This window comes from Theropithecus gelada, chromosome 17 (assembly GCF_003255815.1).
Source record: "Theropithecus gelada isolate Dixy chromosome 17, Tgel_1.0, whole genome shotgun sequence".
NCBI lineage: Eukaryota > Metazoa > Chordata > Mammalia > Primates > Cercopithecidae > Theropithecus > Theropithecus gelada.
In genome coordinates this window covers 71,126,822-71,146,330 of record NC_037685.1, presented here as the reverse complement: position 1 = coordinate 71,146,330, position 19,509 = coordinate 71,126,822, and positions in this window count along the sequence as shown.

Sequence of the window (19,509 nt, the reverse complement as noted above, 5' to 3'; positions counted from 1 at the left end):
CTAGAACTACCATATGATCCAGGAATCCCACTGTTGAAATATATCCAAAGGGAAGGAAACACTATGTTGAAGAGATAGCTGCACTCTTATGTTTACTGCAGCACTAGTTACAACAGCTAAGATGTGGAATCAACTCATGTCCATCAACAGATGAGTAGATAAAGAAAATGTGATATATACATAAGGGAATACTACTCAGCCATAATAGAGAATGAAATTCTGCCATTTGTGGCAACATGGATGAGCCTGGAAGAGATTATGCTAAATGAAATAAACCATGCACATAATTATAAATACCACATGGTTTCACTCATATGCAGAAGCTAAAAATTTTGGTCTCATAGAAGTAGAGAGTAGAATAGCGGTTACTAGAGGTGGTGACAGTTAGGAGGGTGGGGGAGATGGCCAGAGGATGGTTAATTCATGTTAATATGAATGTGCAACTAGACAGGAGGAATAAATTCTAGTGTTTTATAGCACTTTAGGATGGCTATAATTAACAATTTATTGTATATTTTTAAATAGCTAGAAGAGATGATTTTGAATATTCCCAACACAAAAAATGATAAATGTTTGAGATGATGGATATGATAATTATTCTGATTTGATTATTATACAATTGTATATGCATATCAAAATACCACACTGTATTCCATAAATGCATACAATTACTATGCGTCAATTAAAGATAATAATAAATAATAAAAATGATGAGATGCAAACAAATGGAAATAATGGGCTGGCACTCACATTTTATTCCCCTTATTTAATAATATATTGTGTATCAGATTTTGCTAAGGGAGGATCCAAGGTGCACAGTTAAGCAGGCATACTATAATATAACAGATTTCCAGACTTTTTTTTAGAATCAGTTTAAAAATAGGAACCTTCCTCTCAGAAAAATGCAGAGGAGGTTATGCTTAAAGTTCAGGGGTTTATGTTTTTCCACGTGTCTACTTTTGCTTTTGTTACCTGTGCTTTCAGTGTCATAACCATAAAATCATTGCCAGGACCAATGTCATGGAGATTTTCCCTATGCTTTCTTCTGGGAGTTTCATAGCTTTAGGTCTTACATTAAGTGTAATCCATTTTGAGTTGACTTTTGCTTATGGTGTAAGATAAGGGTCCACTATGATTCTTTTACATGTGGATATCTGGATTTTCTAATACCATTTGTTGAAGAGATTATCTTTTCTCTATTGTGTATTTTTGACACCCTTGTTAAAGATCAGTTGTTCATATACATGTGGGTTGATTTCTGGGCTCGCTCTTCTGTTGCATTGGTGTATATGTTTGCCTATATGCCCATACCACACTATTTTCATTGCTGTCATTGGGAATATATTTTGAAATGAGAAAGTGTGATGCTTCCAGCTTTTTTCTTCCTTCAAAGATTGATGTGGTTATTCAGGGTCCTTTGTGGTTCCATATAAAATTTGGGATCATTTTTTCTATTTCTGTGGGAATAAAAGTCATAGGGAGTTTGATAGGAATCCACTGAATCTGTAGATCACTTTGGGTAGTACAGACATTTTAACAATATTATATCTTCCAATCCATGGCTATAGATGTCTTTCCATGTATTTGTGTCTAATTTCTTTCATCAATGTTTTGTAGTCTTCAATGTACAATCATGATTCTACTTACGTGAAGTATCTGAAATAGTCAAACAATCAGGGAGTAGAATGGGTGGTTGCCAGGGGTAGAGGGGAAGAGAAATAAGAAGCTGCTAATCCATGGACATAAAATCTCAATTATGCAAGATAAATAAGTTCTAGAGATCTTCTGGACAACATTGTTCTTTTGGATAATAAGATATTATTGTACGCTTAAAAATTTGTTAAGATGGTGATCATATGTTAGGTGTTCTTACCACAATAAAATGAAAGTTTAAAAAATTCTTCAGGGGTTTATGGACTCTCCAAAAGCCATTCATGGCCCTATAATCATCAGATATACATTTTTTAATTTTCAAAATAAAGAGTGGGCAACTTTGAATTGTTGCTAACGTAATTCTCAAGCCCACGTATGACTTGAAGACATTTTTAGTGGCTAGCTACTATCTGCTCCTGGGTAGCTCTGGTCAAGGAGGACCATGACATTTGCAATACAGCCTCAAGGTTTCCTTGTAGCAGCCATTGCTCAATATGCGACCTGACTCATTTACTCAGAAAACTCCTACGCCTCAAAGGGTTGCTTCAGAAGATTGTAAAATCAGGACAATGGGCAAAGAAAACCTGTTCCCAAAAAAATAGGGAGGATGTCCATTAAATAGAAGAGTGTGGCTGTCACCTAATTTACAATTTACAGCTGTCTGTAACAACAAACAGGATGTCAGGTTGTGTCCCTCTCAAAGGGTGTATAAATCAAGGGAAGTGTGCTATTGTTCCACTAAACAACACCAGAGAGGCCAGCTTCCAACACAATTCGCTGGATTAGACGGCTACTATCCATGAGGCCTAGAACTGGCAAGATGATGTTCACCAAGGCCCGGAGAATTTGAATTCTTTATCCAGTGACCAGCATCAGTCAGTAATGGATGGTGGTGCTGGATGAGTTGCGACAGTAGATCATTTTTCCCAAACCTTTCTCACTCTTTGATATATCCCTTGGCTTAGTTCTATTTGCAATATAATTTGACCGGAGCATTTCCCATGCTTTTAGAATTCAAATTAGTTGGCTCCTTTTAATGTTATCATTATTTGATTGGGATTCCTGCAGCTCCATTCTCTGGTATGTGATGGTCTTGAATCCAATTTTATAAGCACTTTTAATCTAGGAGGTAAGATGACAGTCCCAGATAGCTGATGTTTATTAAGGAAGCCCGGATGCCTCAGTGTCACTACTCTTGTGCTGATTTGGAATAGCATATTCTAAAAGGCAAAAAGGCCTTTTCTAAAACAAGGGCATTATCTGATAATAAGTTTAAGAAATGAGTAATTAGCATTAAATGTTTTGTGCGTCATACCACAAGAGAATAATCCCAGAAAAGGGCAGGCATTATCAGCTTCACACTTGTGCAGAAATCTGGTCTTCTGTGCCTTAGAAGAAAATTGTTTCTAAAAATCATATCAGGCAAATTCAACCTTAATTATTAGTTAGCCAGAGGCAATACATTTGAAATGCAAAGGCTCTGTCTTCTAATCACTGTCCGGCAAGTTGTTTGTGCTATGACTTTAGGCAAATCATTTGACCTTTTAATTGTTCACATTTTCTCATCTGCAAAATGTATGCATTAGTGTTAGAATCATGAAAAGAAGCACTTGCAAAGTATTGATGTAAAGTCATGCTGTCTTTATTTTCAAAGACATGATTACTGATCTGAAGTTTGGCACATACTAAGCAACTTCATAAATGCCTATTATATTTATGAGTGAATGGATGAGTGAAAAGACTATTCAAATGTGCTTTGCCATATTTTTCATGCAGGCAGCCCTGGAATTTCATATTTTTGTATATATAAACCAGTTTAATGTAAACAATTTATATATACACACAATTTAAACAATATAAACAATTTACATATGTGTGTATACACATATGCGTATATATACACACACATATATATGTGGGTATGTGTATATACATGTGTTTAAACCATATACACACATGGCTTATACACACACACACCCCCCCCAACAGGGGCTTAAACCTCAGTGCACACACACACACAGACACGTGTATATGTACACACACTCTTACAATACTATGCGATCATCCCAACCCGGTAGCCATTGGATTAATCTTCCCTCTTGACGCCTTTGAATTTCCTTCTACTCTTCTCTTTCATTCCCATTTCTTTCTCCAAGACACCTATTTCTCATTCCCCAAACTAGCCTTGCCTACCAGTCTTCACTAATTTCGGTACAAATCCAAACTACTTCAGAGCTGGTCTAAAATGGCAAGACAGATAACAGTAGATGCTCATGTGTCCAAAGGGCATAAAGAAAGAATATCAGATTAAAGTGGTGATTTTCCAACTGTCTACCTATCTTAATAATACCTCAGTTACCAACAAGCGAGTCAGTGAAAAAGAGATGATAACATACATGTTCAACACATACAGCATTCATGACCTTGGGGATGCTTCTAGAGTAGATGATCACATGGACAATATAAAAAAGTTCTCCTGGCTCCAGGGGATGAGTAATTTGCTACATCATAAAGCTTAGTAAATACCCTGTGGGTCTTCCATTCACAGTGCAGACTAGTCTATGGCAGTGTGTGGGCTCAGCCTCTGATTTTACATAGGTTATGTAAAGTTTCCTTGAACCTCAAGTTTCCAAATCAAAATAATAGAATTATTGTTATCTTAAAATAATCAAAAATGTATTCTTTTTTGGACTAACTGGTTAATTCGTAACTGCAAGTTCAAATATTCTCTGAGCCTCCTGGATGCAATTACAGCTTCTAATCATTTTAGTTTAAATTTCAAACTTCTACAAACTTGGAATAAAAGATAAAAATAGTAGGACAACAAGGGCCAAACAGATGTGGCTTTATTGACAATATAAAGTAACTAAGTTTTTAAAGCAACCATCAGACAGTTAAGCTTAAAAGCTACAGAGACCCATCCACTCTGCTCTATGACTCCAATTCAAAGTCATGACTCAAATATTTCACAGTTTAGTAACTTATCATTGCAGAAGTTTCAACAGGGTAACTAGATGATGGAGTCAGGAAGCTTGGAGAAAATCCTCTGTATGATTAAACCAAGGCCTTGAGAAGTCAGTTGACCAAGATCAAGTGCTTTGCCAATGAACAACAGCTCCCAGATCTGGAAAGTGAAGTTTTGATGTTTGGTATTCAGGTAATATGTACATGGTTTGATAGGTCATTTAATTGTTATCACCATTAACCAGATTTGAGTCCTCTGAGTCCAGCCAACAAGAGGGCAAGGAAGGGTTGAGAAGGCAGATTCATTCCTTCATCTCTAAAGTGACTTCATTCCCACCATCATTTCATTTGCAAAAGCAAACCACATGTCTCCAAATAGATGCCAAAGGCTGGGAAATCTAGTCTCTAATGAACAATCACAGCCACCCAGTGACAACTCTATACCATGGAAGGGGAGCATTAATTTTTGAAGAGCATCTAACCATCTCTGTAGCATTCCACTCTGTCTTTCACATTACCGTGATTCTTTCATAGTTTATATCATGATCTAAGGATAGGGATAGTACAAGATCAGGTTGAGGTATAGACATTCCTGGATCCAGGGGATTAAACCACATCAGCGAGATTTTTTTCTCTCTCCCCATTTCCTGGCTTGTTTTTCTCTTCATTGGCTTCCTTCTCAGGCAGGCTCTCCCCATATGCCGGCCATGATGGCCAAGAGCAGTTTAGATTGCATCATCTTTAGAGCAAGTAATCTCAGAAGAAGAAGAAAATAATAAAAGCACCTCTCTCTCATGATACCCACAGGAATCTCTGAAAATAAATCTGATTGATTTTACTTGAAACACGTGCTCACCATTGAATATATTATGTCCAGAGCAAGGGTGCTCTGTTCAGCCTCTCCTGTGGCTGAAGAGGTAAAGTCATGGGATTGATTGCTCAACAGATCTTTTGGGAGGAGAAGTTTCTGAAGAGAAAGATGCTGGACATAAAATAAAGGACCAAGTAATGATAGTGAGTAAGAAAGGGATGTAAAAGGACTACAACTTCTGAATTTGCTTATTATTATTCCAATCATTGTTAGTTCTCCTCTAGTTTTGAATAGCACGTATCTGCTCATATATTTCTGATTGTATGTTTACAAAAAAAGAAAAACTATTGTTCTCATTTTCTCTCATTATACTATAAACTTTCCTAGGTGAAAGACCATGTCACTCCTGTTTAATAACTTTAAACAATAAGGTGTTACATAAAAAATAAATGCCGACAAATATTCTGATAAGAAGACCAGTTAGAATACATGTAAAACTAGACCACATTGTATTTCATCTCACTTTGGAGGATGGTGTTGATTTGGTGGGGGGCAGCTTTTCAGGTATCTTCCTGTCTATGTTCATTCTGTCTACTATGAAGACTGCAAGTTTCTTAAAGACACTAGGAAGGTCAGAACTATGGACTCTTCACAGGTGCCAGATCTCTGATTCTTTTTTCAAATCTATACCATTTGGATAGTACCTAAACTGAAACATTGATTGAATAATTAATTAGTTAATTTAGTTATTCAAGAAAAATTATCATTACCATTGTTAATATTAAATATTAGCACCTACAGTATGCCATAGGCACTGGGTTAATCTTTGCGGATGCAGCCAGGGACAAGTCATGCCCTGCCTTCCCAGCATTCATAGCTGCTGGATCAGACCAAATCCCAAACAACAGAGAGTGATGACTCTTAGGAAAGAGGATTCACAGGGGCCTATGGACACACACAACCAGAGACTACACCTTGTATAAGAACACAAGCTCTACTAGTTTCCTAGGGCTGCCATAATAAATTACTACAAGTTTCATGGCTTAACCAACAGAAATTTATTCTCTCACGGTTCTGGAGACTTGAAATCAAGGAACTGGTAAGATTATACTTTCTCCAGAGGCTCTGGGGAGAATCTGGATTCCTTATCTCTTCTAGCCTCTAGTAGTTGCTGGTTTCTTTGGCTGCGGCCACATCGCTCCAGTCTCTTCATCTGTCTTCATGTGGCCTTCTCCTCTGTAGGCCTTCTTCTTTATGTGTCTCTTATGAGGACACTTGTCATTGGATTTAAGGTCCACTTGGATAATCCAGGAGAATTTCTTCATTCAAGATCCTTAACTTAATTACATTTGCAGAGACCTTTTTTTTTCTAAATAAGGTAACATTTACAAGTTCCAGAGGTAAAGATGTGGACATATCTTTTTTGCCGGTACCAGTCAGCCCACTGTAGAGGGCTGGCCTTCCAGAAGCAAGTCAACATGAAAGTTGAGACCTACAATATGAGTAAGCGTCTGGGGAATCGAGTTTGGAGGAGTGTTCCAGACTGAGAACAGCATGTTCAAAGCCTAGAGGCAACAGCATGGTGTAATCAAGGAACTGAAAGAAGTTCCTGTTTGGCCTTAGCTCAGAGCACTAGAGAAATAAAATAGAGACAAGGCTGGAGAGGGGGGCAGGAGCCAAATTGTGTGTAAGCCACATAAAGGAGTTTTGTGTTTATCCTTAGGCAATGGGAAGTCATTGAATGTTGTAAGAAGAGGAGAGATATAATCAAATATGCACTTTTGGAAGATCTTGCATATGGAAAATGGATTAAGAGAAACCTAAAGTGGAGGCAGGGAACCAGTGAGGAAGTTACTACCTTAGTTCGGGAGAAAGAATGAAAATGGTCAGGGGGAAAATAGCGAGAAATACCCAGATCCAACGAGTATTTAGTGTAAAGCTGGCAGAATATGCTGATCGATTCGATGTGGAGAGGAGAGAAAGACAGGGAAGTATCAGGAATGACACTCAACTTTCTGAGTGTCACGGGTTGACTTGTGTCCCCCCGCAAAATGCATATGTTGAAATCCTAACCTGTGGTGCCTCAGAAGTGACCTTATTTAGAGACAGGGTTTTTACAGAGGTAATCAAGTTAAAATGAGGTCATTGTGGTGGGCTCTATTGCAATATGACTGTGTTCTTATAGGAAGGGAAAATCTGGAGACAGACATGCACACAAGGAGAACACCATGTGAAGACGTGGGCAGATATCAGGGTGATGCTCAATGTGCCAGGGAGCCCCAGAGATTCTAGCAAACCACCAGAAGCTATGGCAGAGGCATGAAACAGGCCCTCCCTGCCATTCCTCAGAAGGAATCAATCCCACTGAACCCTTCATCTCTGGCTTCTAGTCTCCAGGACTGTAAGACAATACATTACTATCATTCAAGCCAGTTAGTTTGTGGTACTTAGTTATGGCAACCCTAGCCAAGTAAGAACCCAGGGACACTGGGTGATGCCATCTGTGGACTTAGGGAGCACTGGAGAAACAGCCACCTGGGGAGGACTGATGTTTTCACTTACCAACTAAGTAATTTTCCAGCTGCACATTTAAAAATTGTTTTTCTTCATCTGAAATTGAGGTAATATATAACTTACAGGAAAATCAGTTCCCAAATGATCAAGCGGCTAGATCATTTGAACTAAATCAAGATTGTGTTGTTACTTGAATACAAATTAGAGGCAAAGTTTTAAAGAGAAAAACCATAATGTTTTCATTACTTTCTACCCCAAAGCAAAGAAGACATTCTTGTCCCCCAGGTCATTATTTGGAGAAGCAGACTGAAGGAATATTCTGATGTCCGCTCTTCAAGTAGGATACTAATAAGTCTGAATCACTTGAATTTATCTAATCTATGTAGTGTTTCAAATAAGTGAGATCTGTGATTACAGTAAAATATCTGTCAATACAAAGCAGCATTTTTATTAAATCTGTTTATACCAAGTAAAAGAACATCAGTGCCTAGCCCAGTACTTGCCATAGAGTAGAAGAAACTCAGTAACTATTTGTTGAATGAATAAGTAAATTATGTAGTCATCAAACATTAATATTGGAAATGTAAGTGAAAGATTATCTTCACTAGTAGTTTTCAGATAATTTTTAGCTTCAGAACTTCTTGTTCAAAGACATCTTGCATGAAGCTCATTACATGAAACTGATGAAACAACACTATGCTGGTTAAAGCGTTGTTAGAGATTCATTGTACTAAAACTCCACCATCTCCCTCCTCATCAATCTTCTATTGAAGTAGAAATTTTAGGGCCCTAATGGAGAACATTTTTGAAAAGTACTGATTAGAGTTCCAGCTATACATGGCAGACTGTCTCTTACTTTTGAAATCCCTCCTGAACCCCACTAACAGTATAACAAAGAACTTTGATTTTTTAAAGTTATATTTCACAAGGGCCAAGAGAAAGGTAGAGTGCATGAAAGATTTCAGCAATTTTTTGGAACACAGAAAGTCAGTGAAGGAGCAGAAGGGAGGAAACTACCAGCTAAGTACTGGCAAAAGATGCACCAATTTGTAGGCAGAGCCCTGAAAGCTCAGGACTGGAGGCCCCAGGTGCCACAGAAGGTGGGGGTGAAGTACAGGGCTGGAAATGGCATTAGTCAAAATCAGTGAACAGAGCCACAGAACTTCCAGAATGTGCTGTACACCTGCATGCAGGTGACGATAACTCTTCAGGAGACCACAGGAGTTTCCCCAGAAAATGTTGATAAAGCTCTGAGATGGAGACTCGGGGGCTCCAGGTACGGCTCCAGAGAAAAAAAGAGAATGAGAAGGAGGTAATGAAAGTCTGTAATCTGAATGGTGAAGTCCCTAATCTTTTTATTTCCCTTGCCTGGTCTCAGAATATCAGCAGCCAGTCTGAACGTTGAAGCCTTCCAGGTAAGAGATTAAAGAACTTGTCTCTTAAGAAACTGCATGACCCAGAACAAAAACCTCCATTGCGTGCTGACATTTAGAAGCCCCTCAACTAAAGAGCATGTTCCATACCCACTCACTTTAAGGTGAATTTCATTAAAAATTATGCAAGAAAAAAATTAAACAAGAAAATTTCTCAAACTTAAAACTTCAAGTCTCTAGTTTGAAAATCCTCTTCAAATGCTTAGCAAGAAAACCTTTTTAATTGTTTTGAATAAAGACCCACATCAAGACTCACCAATTAGAAATTTCAGGGCACTAAAGATAAAGAAAAATACCTAAAAGCTTCTAGAGATGTTTTTTAAACATGTCAAATACAACCAAGGGATATAGAAGCCAATGGAAAATGCCTTCAAAATTGGGTGGGAAAAAAAAAGATTTTTGGTTTAAATTCTAATACCAAGCCAAATAATAAGACAAGTATAAAGGTGGAACACAAATGGTCTCAAAAGACTAAGGAGATCTTTTTAAATTAAATAATAAGATTAGCCTATAAAACAATAGTGTAGGCATCCTGGCTTTCCCTCCAGCCCTGCTTTTCTCCCCAGCTCTGGGCTTGGCCACATCCTTTCTCCTTCCTGCGCTGTGCTGTTTCTTCCCTTCAACACCCCAGGCCAAATGGCTGCACAAAACTTGATTGCCCCAGAGGACCTCCACTGGAGGCCAAAAGCCAGCAGGATAATAAAAGTTGGCAAGAAGAAAAGAGGGAGATCTTGAAAAGATACTTTTAATTAGGTGATTCAAAACAGCTAGATCATTTATTGACTCAATTCCAGGGTGTTGTGGTTTCCAGTTATGACTTTCAGATAGGCATGATTTTACTGTATTTCCTTAGGAAACTTAAAATAATTCAATATCAAACTTAATGAGACAATGATGGTAATTTATAGATTTTTAAAAGAAGGAAAGTAAAAGAAAAGCAATGCTTATACCATGGTAAGTCCAGATCTTCCAGAGCAGCTGATGAAAATATCAAGTACCTTGTTGTTAGACTAGGATTTATGCTTATGTTGTTTTACACAGAAACACACACACACACACACACAGACGCACACAGTTTTTAGTAAGACCTTCAAGAAAAGGACATAGCTCCTTTGGACAAATGTCTGTTCACAACAATAGCATAAATTAGGAATCCTATGCAATAATCAGAAGCATTGAGTCTATTTCTCTTCAAATCAAAGTTACCCTCTCCTAGAATATGTAAACCTTGTGCAAAGACAAAACCGTGGTAGAAGTGTCAAAATTAAAATTGTATTCCTTCAATGTGAGACTGTGATCCTTGGTAAAATGCAATTACACCAAGAAATAGGAGTGCATTAAACTGTGAGAGGAGCCATCAAAGGTTTGCTGCCACCAAGTTTGAGAACCTTTGAAAAAGCAGGTTTGTACAGAGGGGGAAACGTAGGCACAGACTAGAAAATGAGCACAGCAATGAAGCACATCAGAGACAAACGTCTCAATGTCTCAGGTGTCACAGCTGACCTCACAGTTATCTGCATGGTGCTTGCTTATTCACTAAGAGATATTAATTCCACGCTTAAAATATGCCAGGTATTGTTTGAGGCTCTTAGGACATGATTGATTCAAACAGATAAAGACCTCAGCCCTCAAAGGGCTTACTTTTTAGCAGGAAGAGACAGAAAATGAACAATAAACAGAACATAAAATTAAATCCTACGGTATTTTAGAAGGTAATAAATTGTCATAGGAAAAAAAGAAGAAGAAAAGCAGAGCACAGTCTGGGGATTAGGGATACCAGGGTAGTAGGAGCGGTTTCTAATTTTAAATAAGGTGGGTGGTTTGCATTTTCAAATAGGTAATTCAGTTAAGACTCCGCTGAGATGCCAAGTTTAAAAACCATAAAGTGCATCTGTGACAACTGCCAGACACTGAAAATTCACATAACACATGGGCTAAGAGGTAGTGAAGGCGTTTATTATCCTCTCTGGATATTTATAGGTGTTCAAATAACATCACATTATCTCCTTTATTGTTTCATGAATGCAAGGGACATGCTGAGTTTCACAATCAAAAGCAAAGAAAAATATGTCTGTTTGAGCGATGTCACACCTTCACCTCCTCTTCGTCTGTAGACCTGCCTGTGTACAAATCACGCTTAGTTTGTTGGGTGTTTGCTTCATCAATATGTGAAAATGTTTAAATATTTGAATTAAATATTCTGTTTAAAGACGACAATTACTGTAAGTGTTGATAGTGTTGTGATCTGCCTCATACTGAAAGAATAAAAGACCAGAGAAAGCATTGTTTCAGTATGTTCTTCCCTTCTAATAGAAGGTAGGTCCTTAATCACCAGGTTCTGCTCTCTGTCATTAGCATTCAGGAAGTTGAAACAGCATTACTTGGTAATTGAAGCTCATTGAAAATTACAAGGAAGAAATAGTCATGAAAATCACACATAAGAGCAAGAATTCAAGTCAAGATTATTTTATCCTGGATTGATCAAACTATATCTTGAGATTTGCTTTGTGTTGACTTTAACCTTCAAATCACACATTCATTAATCATGTCTGAACAAAACCTATGTGCTAGGACTGGAAAAGAAGAGAAAGAAGTCATCAAAACGTTAATTATCTGCCCAATGCAATTACTGAATAAGTTGAACAACTACTGCTAAAGTAAAACCTTGTTAAGCAAGATTATGTATCCTGAGTACATATGACAGATGTTTTAGACACAAGTTTTCTGAGTAACAGATGGCATTTTGCTTTAAATGTCTTGAGTTTGAGGTAGCTTTGAGACACCTGCAGTAAACGTTTCTTATTGGGAGGGAGGATTTGCTATGCAACAGTCAATTCCCATCCCAGCGGTGGAAATCCCTTTGTATATTGGGGTCAACTAGATCCTCTCTCTGCTGGCTTGTAGGGCACAGGCACATGATCCAGGATCAGCCGTTTGGATAGTCCAACAGGAGACTCTGAATCTTGCATGCGATGCCAGGATGGTGGCCAGGGGGAGTCCGTTCCTGACACCCAAGACACAGTCGTAGTGCTGGAGGCAGCAGTGGTGGCAGCAGAACCCGTGGTTGTGGCAGTAGTGACTGCAGGTGCAGTATGTCTGCAGAGCCAAACTTTCCCTTTAGTGAGAGTTGTCTGTCATTCTAGCTTTGTAAACTCCTGGGGATGTCCTGCTCCAGTCCTTCAATCCGTCTCCCCTGTCTCACTCACAATCCTAAAACTGCCAGATACCTTATGACAGATTCACTTTCTGTTCAAGCTATCCAGGGTTGTTTCTGTCTTCAACCAAAAACCTTGACTGATGATATTCATGTGAAATCTGAATGAGTATCTAACCCCTTCATCTCACAAAAGAGGAGAGGGGCTCTCAGAGAGGTCGTGACTTTCCCTGGGTTACTCAACAACAGTTGTTATCAACACCATGAACACCACGACTCAAATACCAAAGAGATTACTGAAAATGTATACATAGAACTCGGGAATTAAGATAAAGATAAATTCATTGCTTAAGCCTTGAGAATGAATAGCATCACCATTTGAGACTGTGCAATGGGACCAAAAGGGAGAGCTAAGAACTGAACCTTAGGGATAATTCACTTTTAAGACTTGAATTTAACAAAACAGCATGCAAACTAAGCAAACTAGGAAGAGGCTGATAAAATATCAAGAAAGGAATAGGAATGTAGAGCCATTGAAATCAAAGGATAAGAGAGTGATTCAAAAGAGAATAAGTGATTAGCAGGTGATGATGTAGTCAGTAAACTAAGAATTGAGAAGAGAATTGATTCTGGGATTATGAATTCATTTGTAAGTTAAGATATGTTTAAGATAGAAGTCCTTAGAGAGGCACTGAAGCCAAAGCCAGCTTGCAAAGTGTGCAGAGTGAGTTAGGATATGAGGACAGGGAAGGTTAACTTTTGTTTTAGAAAGCTTAGTGTAAGAAGAAAAGAAGAAATGAGATTGTGTGTTAAGCAATGCAGGAGTGAGGGACAGACTTTTGTGTAGGATGGCTGATTTAAACACCTAGAAGAAGGAACTAATGAAAAAGGACGTGAGAAGTAAGGATAGGGACGGAGACACTTTCTGTTGAATGTTTGGGTTCACACCTGCTTTCTCTTCAGTCAGTTGATGACTGGCTGAATATTGTTCTTGCTTGGTTTCATGTAGTTCTGGTCATAGCCCGTTGTGTGGTTAATCACATTTTCTATATTTGGCTCAATTGCTGTCTTTTTTTATTTTGTACTACCGCACAATAAGAACTAGATGTTATTCATCTAATAGGCACAGACATGTTCATCAACAGCAGGCCTGCACTACCCTCAGAAGGCAATTATCTCAATAAGTCAAGGCAGGGACAGTTAGTTGCCTGGAATACCTGACTGTTCCATGACTGCGTATGAAGTTGGAATGGATTCTGAGGGAGTAGCACTATTGGTTCCACATTGCATCTGTTATATAGGAGTCTCCCACAGTGAAAACCTAGCAGCCTCACCTGCCATTCCCAGATAACATCACTGGAGGAACTGTGGTGTCACTGAGTGTCTGGAAGGAAAGATCTTTTTGAGAAATTCACAGATCTCAGAAAAGACATTCTTGCTGCTGCCATCTGCGTGAATGGAGATGAAGCATCCAATTCCAAGTTACTCTATCATAACTGTTGTGGCAGAGGCATTGGGTGGTAGTGGGTACAGGCACTGATAAAACTCCTCTTCTATCTAGACTCTGGCTGCATCTTGCGTATAACAGACTTTGGAGACTGATGAGGTTGAATTCTCAACCAGTCTCCAGATTATTAGCTCAAAGTATTTGTCTCAAAAAGATTCACCATCTGTTAGCTCTGGGATCTTGGACAAATTACTTAACCTCTCAGAGGCCCAGTCTTCCCCTCTATAAAATAATTGTGTAGACTTCTGGGGCTCCTGGGGTGATAAAATAAGACATGCAAAGCACTGAGTCAAAGGCCTCAATAAATGATGGTGCTTTTGTTCAGTCTCTTTGAACTTTGAGATGTATATTTTCATAATTAACAATTCCAGAACATTTGTGTGCTTGATGGGTAATGGGAAACAGCAGCCAAGCTAGTGAACCTCGGGTTGATTCATAACCTTAGCATTCTTAAACTAGAACATGGTGTGAGCCTGTAAGTATTAAAATGAAAGTTTTTAATATAAAATAAACATTTGGATATTAGCTCTAATATATTGGTTAAAAAATAAATCAATCTAATGTGAGACTTGTAGGCATTCAAACCATGTTAGGTTATGATTGTTTAGGGTGTGTTATATTTGCACATGACATTGATCTCTTGCTTCTCATGAGATCTCATAAAGCCTCAATGATCTCCACTATGTATATATGTGTGTATATTCACACATACACATACACACACACATATATCACCAAGCATAAACTTGTGGAAGCCATATCAATGCAAAGATTGCCTTATATCCTCTAGTGAACCTGTCATGCAAATGTAGTATGTTACTGAAATATGCAGAAATATATAACATTTACACATTTAGAAGCTTTAGAAACTTTTATGGGCCAATCTTCTTTTATTTCCGTGTGGCATGTAAAGAACACTTTTAGTATAATAGAAAAAGAATCTTGGACTCACACTTGACTCCTCTTTCTTTCACTCTCAACAACCTATCTGCCAGCAAACATTGTGGGCTCCTCCTTCAAACTATATTCAGGATTCAATAATGAATATCTTCTTACTAGGTCACCTCCATTCACCCTTGTCTCTTTACAGCCTGTTTTCCTCACAGCAGCCAGAGTAATACAGTAAGAACTTAAGTCACCTGTCTGTTCAAAAATCTCAAATGACTTTCACTCTGGGTATACACTCAAAAGATGTGAAAGCAGGGACTCAGGCAGATATTTGTACACTAGTGATCATAGCATCATTATAAGCAATAGCCAGAAGATGGAAATAACCCGAGTATCCATGGATGGATGAATAGATAAACAAACTCTCTCTCTCTCTCTCTCTCTATATATATATATATATATATAAAAAATATATATATTCCATTGTGTGTGTATATATACATGTATATACTATACTATATTTGTATATATGTATATGTATATATGTATATATACTGTATAAATAAAATACATATATTCCATTGTGTGTATATATAAAAAATATATATATTCCATTGTGTGTGTATATATACATATATATTATACTATATGGATATATTTGTATATATGTATATAGACATATATATAATATACATATATTCCATTGTGTGTATATACACATATATACTATACTATATAGTGAGTATATATATACTATATACCTATATATACTATATATATATTCCATTGTGTGTATATATACATATGCATATATACATGTATACATACATATATACTATACTATATAGTGTGTGTATATACTATATACATGTATATACATATATAGTATATGTATATTGTGTATATACTATATACATGTATATACATATATAGTATATGTATATAGTGTATATACATATATGTATATAGCACTATATATACTATATGTGTATATATACACACACATGTGTATACTGTATATACTATATATGTGTATATATACACACACAATATTATGCACACACACAATGATATACACTACAACACGGATGAATCTAGAAGACATTATGCTAAGTGAAATAAGTCAATCACAAAAGTAAAAATATTGTGTGATTCCACTTATATTAGGTACCTGAAATAGGCAGACAGATAGAGGCAGAAAGTAGAATAGTACTTGCCAGAGTCTGCAGGTAGTGGACAATGGAGAGTTATTGTTTAAAGGGTACAGAGTTTTAGTTGGAGAAGATAAAAAAAGTTCTGGAGATGGATGGTGGTGATGGTTGCCCAACAATGTGAGTGTACTTAATGCCAATGAACTGTACATTTAAAAACAGTTAAAATGATAAATTTTATGTCATGTCTATGTTACCACATTGTGATGGTTAACAATGAATGTCAACTTGATTGGATTGAAGGATGCAAAGTATTGTTTCTGGGTATGTCTGTAAGGGTGTTGCCAAAGGGGATTAACATTTGAGTCAATGGACTGGAAGAGGCAACCCCGCCCTCAATCTGGTGAGCACCACTCATCAGCTGCCAGAGCATCTAGAATAGAGCAGGCAGAAGAGAGTGGAAAGAGCACACTTTCTGAGTCTTCTGGCCTTCATCTTTCTTCCACGCTGCCCTCAAACATCAGACTCTGAGTCTTCTGGCCTTCATCTTTCTTCCATGCTGCCCTCAAACATCAGACTCCAAGTTCTTCAGCTTTTGGACCCTTGGACTTACACCAGTGGTTTGCCAGGGGCTCTCCGGCCTTCGGCCACAGACTGAAGGCTGCCCTGTCAGCTTCCCTGCTTTTGAGACTTTGGGACTTGGACTGGCTTCCTTGCGCCTCAGCTTACAGATGCCCTATCATGGGACTTTACCTTGTGATCGTGTGAGTCAATTCTCCTTAATAAACTCCCCTTCATATATACAAATATCCTATTAGTTCTGTCCCTTTAGAGAATACTGACTAATACACACACACACACACACACAAATACCTATAAAACTGGAATGGCTACTCATTTCAGATTAAAAGTTCAAATTCTGATATTGACCTAAAGATCCTATGCAATTGGATTCCATATTATCCTCTGCTCTAAGTTCTTTTGCCCTCACCCTTGTTCACTCCACTCCAGCCCATGGCAACTTCTTTGTAATCCTCAAACACCCAGAGCATGGAGCCTCTACAGGTGCTGCTGTTCACCCTACCTGGAATGCTGGGGTGCAAGACCCCCAGATACTTGCAGGGCTCACATGCCTCCCTGCCCCCACCCTTCATCTCCATGGAATGTGTTAATTCGTTACTTGTAGTAGAATTTTGATAGAGTGAATATTAAATTTAGGCATCAAATTTCGAAGCAACAAAAATAGGAGAGAAAGTAGAGCTGATTTGTGACTGCTCTGAAATACATTATATTAGAGAAAGGTAAAACAGGGAAGGGGGAATGTATTTTCATCACAAACAGTGGTCAGGGAGCCTCCCTGAGAAGACACATCTAAGTAGAACTGCTGTTAACAGACCAGTGTCTTGACTTTGCCATTTGTCTTTTCGTTAATTTATTTCAGAGCAGTCACAAATAAGTGGTATTGTTATAGAGATGTGTGCACCATGAGAATCCATCCCACCCACTGCCTGCTCCAGGCAGGAAGTGATTTTATAACATTTTACTGAGTAAGGATATATCTTCTTTGGAGGTTATTCTTTCAGAAACACTTACTTCTACCATAATTATATATAAAAATTAATTGTGAGTTATATGATGATCCTCATTTTATAGATGAAGAAATTAAGGTAGATAATTTAAGTTTCCTACATTATCAAATCGAGTTTGTGATAGGATTAAAATTCACACAAAACTCAAATGATCCACTTCTGAGTGGCTTTCTGAAGCTTATTGTTTTTGTTTTTGTTTTTTTTTGAGACAGAGTCTCACTCTGTCTCCCAGGCTGGAGTGCAGTGGTGCAATCTCAGCTCACTGCAACCTCCACCTCCCAGGTTCCAGTGATTCTCCCACCTCAGCCTCCTGAGTAGCTGGGATTACAGGCACGTGCCACCATGCCCAGCTAATTTTTTGTATTGTTAGTAGAGACGGGGTTTCACCATGTTGGCCAGTCTGGTCTCGAACTCCTGACTTCAAGTGATCCTCCTGCCTCAGCCTCCCAAAGTGCTGGGATTACAGGCATACGCCACTGCACCCGGCCTTGAAGCTTATTGATTTTTATTAGCACACAATATCTTTTCTTTGGCAAGTAACATTTTCCACAAACCAGTATCTTTGGAGTAAAAGCGTACAACTTTTGACTCTATAAATGACTCCATTTTGAAACTCTGTCAAATTGGGTTTTTAACTTATAAATGGCAACATATAATTTTCAGGGATGGAGTTAAAATTCTAGCATATCCAATTCCATGGGATGTGTCAATTAATTACTTGTAGTAGAATTTTGGTAGAGTGAATACTAAATTCAGCCATTAAATTCCAAAGCAACAAAAATGGGAGAGAAAATAGAGCTGATAGGTGAGTGCTCTGAAATAAATCAACAGACAGACAAATGACAAAGTCAAGATGTTGATCTGTTAATAATAGTTACCACTTACTAATGGCAAAGATTCTCTCCTTGACCAAAATTTAATCAGGCCTCTCTGAGCCGTCTCTGGACTGGACTTCAGCCTCAGCTCCTGTTCTTGCCAAACCTGCAGAGGCCAGACTTAGCAAGAATCCTGCTAAGTCACTTTAGAGAAAATTTCTTACCCTTGATATCTGATTACCCTTGATATCTGATCAAGCTCCTCTTCCTCTACTTTTGATATATAAGTCCTTGTCCTGCCTTCAGCAAGAATCCTATTAAGTCAGTTTAGCAAGAATCCCCCCTACCCTTGATGTCTCCGTTTAGTAGAGTTCCATGCACTGAAGCCCTCACTCTACCCATTGACTACAAAGCTCCAGCTGTCTCTGCTGTCTCTGGAGTTGAGCTCAGTCTCTCTCCTCTGTTGCAATAGTCTTGACACCTATTGCAAGAGTCCTGAACAGAGTCTTTCAGTCTTACCATTTTTAACAAGTGTCAGAATAACTTTTTCTTTACCGCTGAGCATCTTTCCATTTATTTATTCTGTCTGTATTCTCTTTCAAGGTCTTGCAATTTATTTATTAACTGATGGGAAATTCACACTTTGGGGTGCTTTGGGTGAATAATAAGAGAATTACACTGTTTGGATTGATGCACTGTTTTGAAGTTAGTGATGAGAACAAACAAAGAAGAGAAGGAAAAGATGGTAAATTTCAGTTTATCACCTGGAAGATTGGTTAAAAGGACCTATTCTGCCATCTGGTTCCTAGATATCTCTAAACACATTTTTAATAGTTTTGGTAAATTGAGACACTGTCTTCAGAGGCTGCTGCTCACGATTTAACAAGATTCTTAGTTGAGAGGAACAAATAGTCCTTACTTGGACCTTTGAATATTGGAAGTGAGGCAGCTCACTCTCCAAGGAGTATTTTTCCACAATTCTGTAGCTGGTATGGGAAAGGATCATGTAAAAAGGAGAATAACCTGGGCT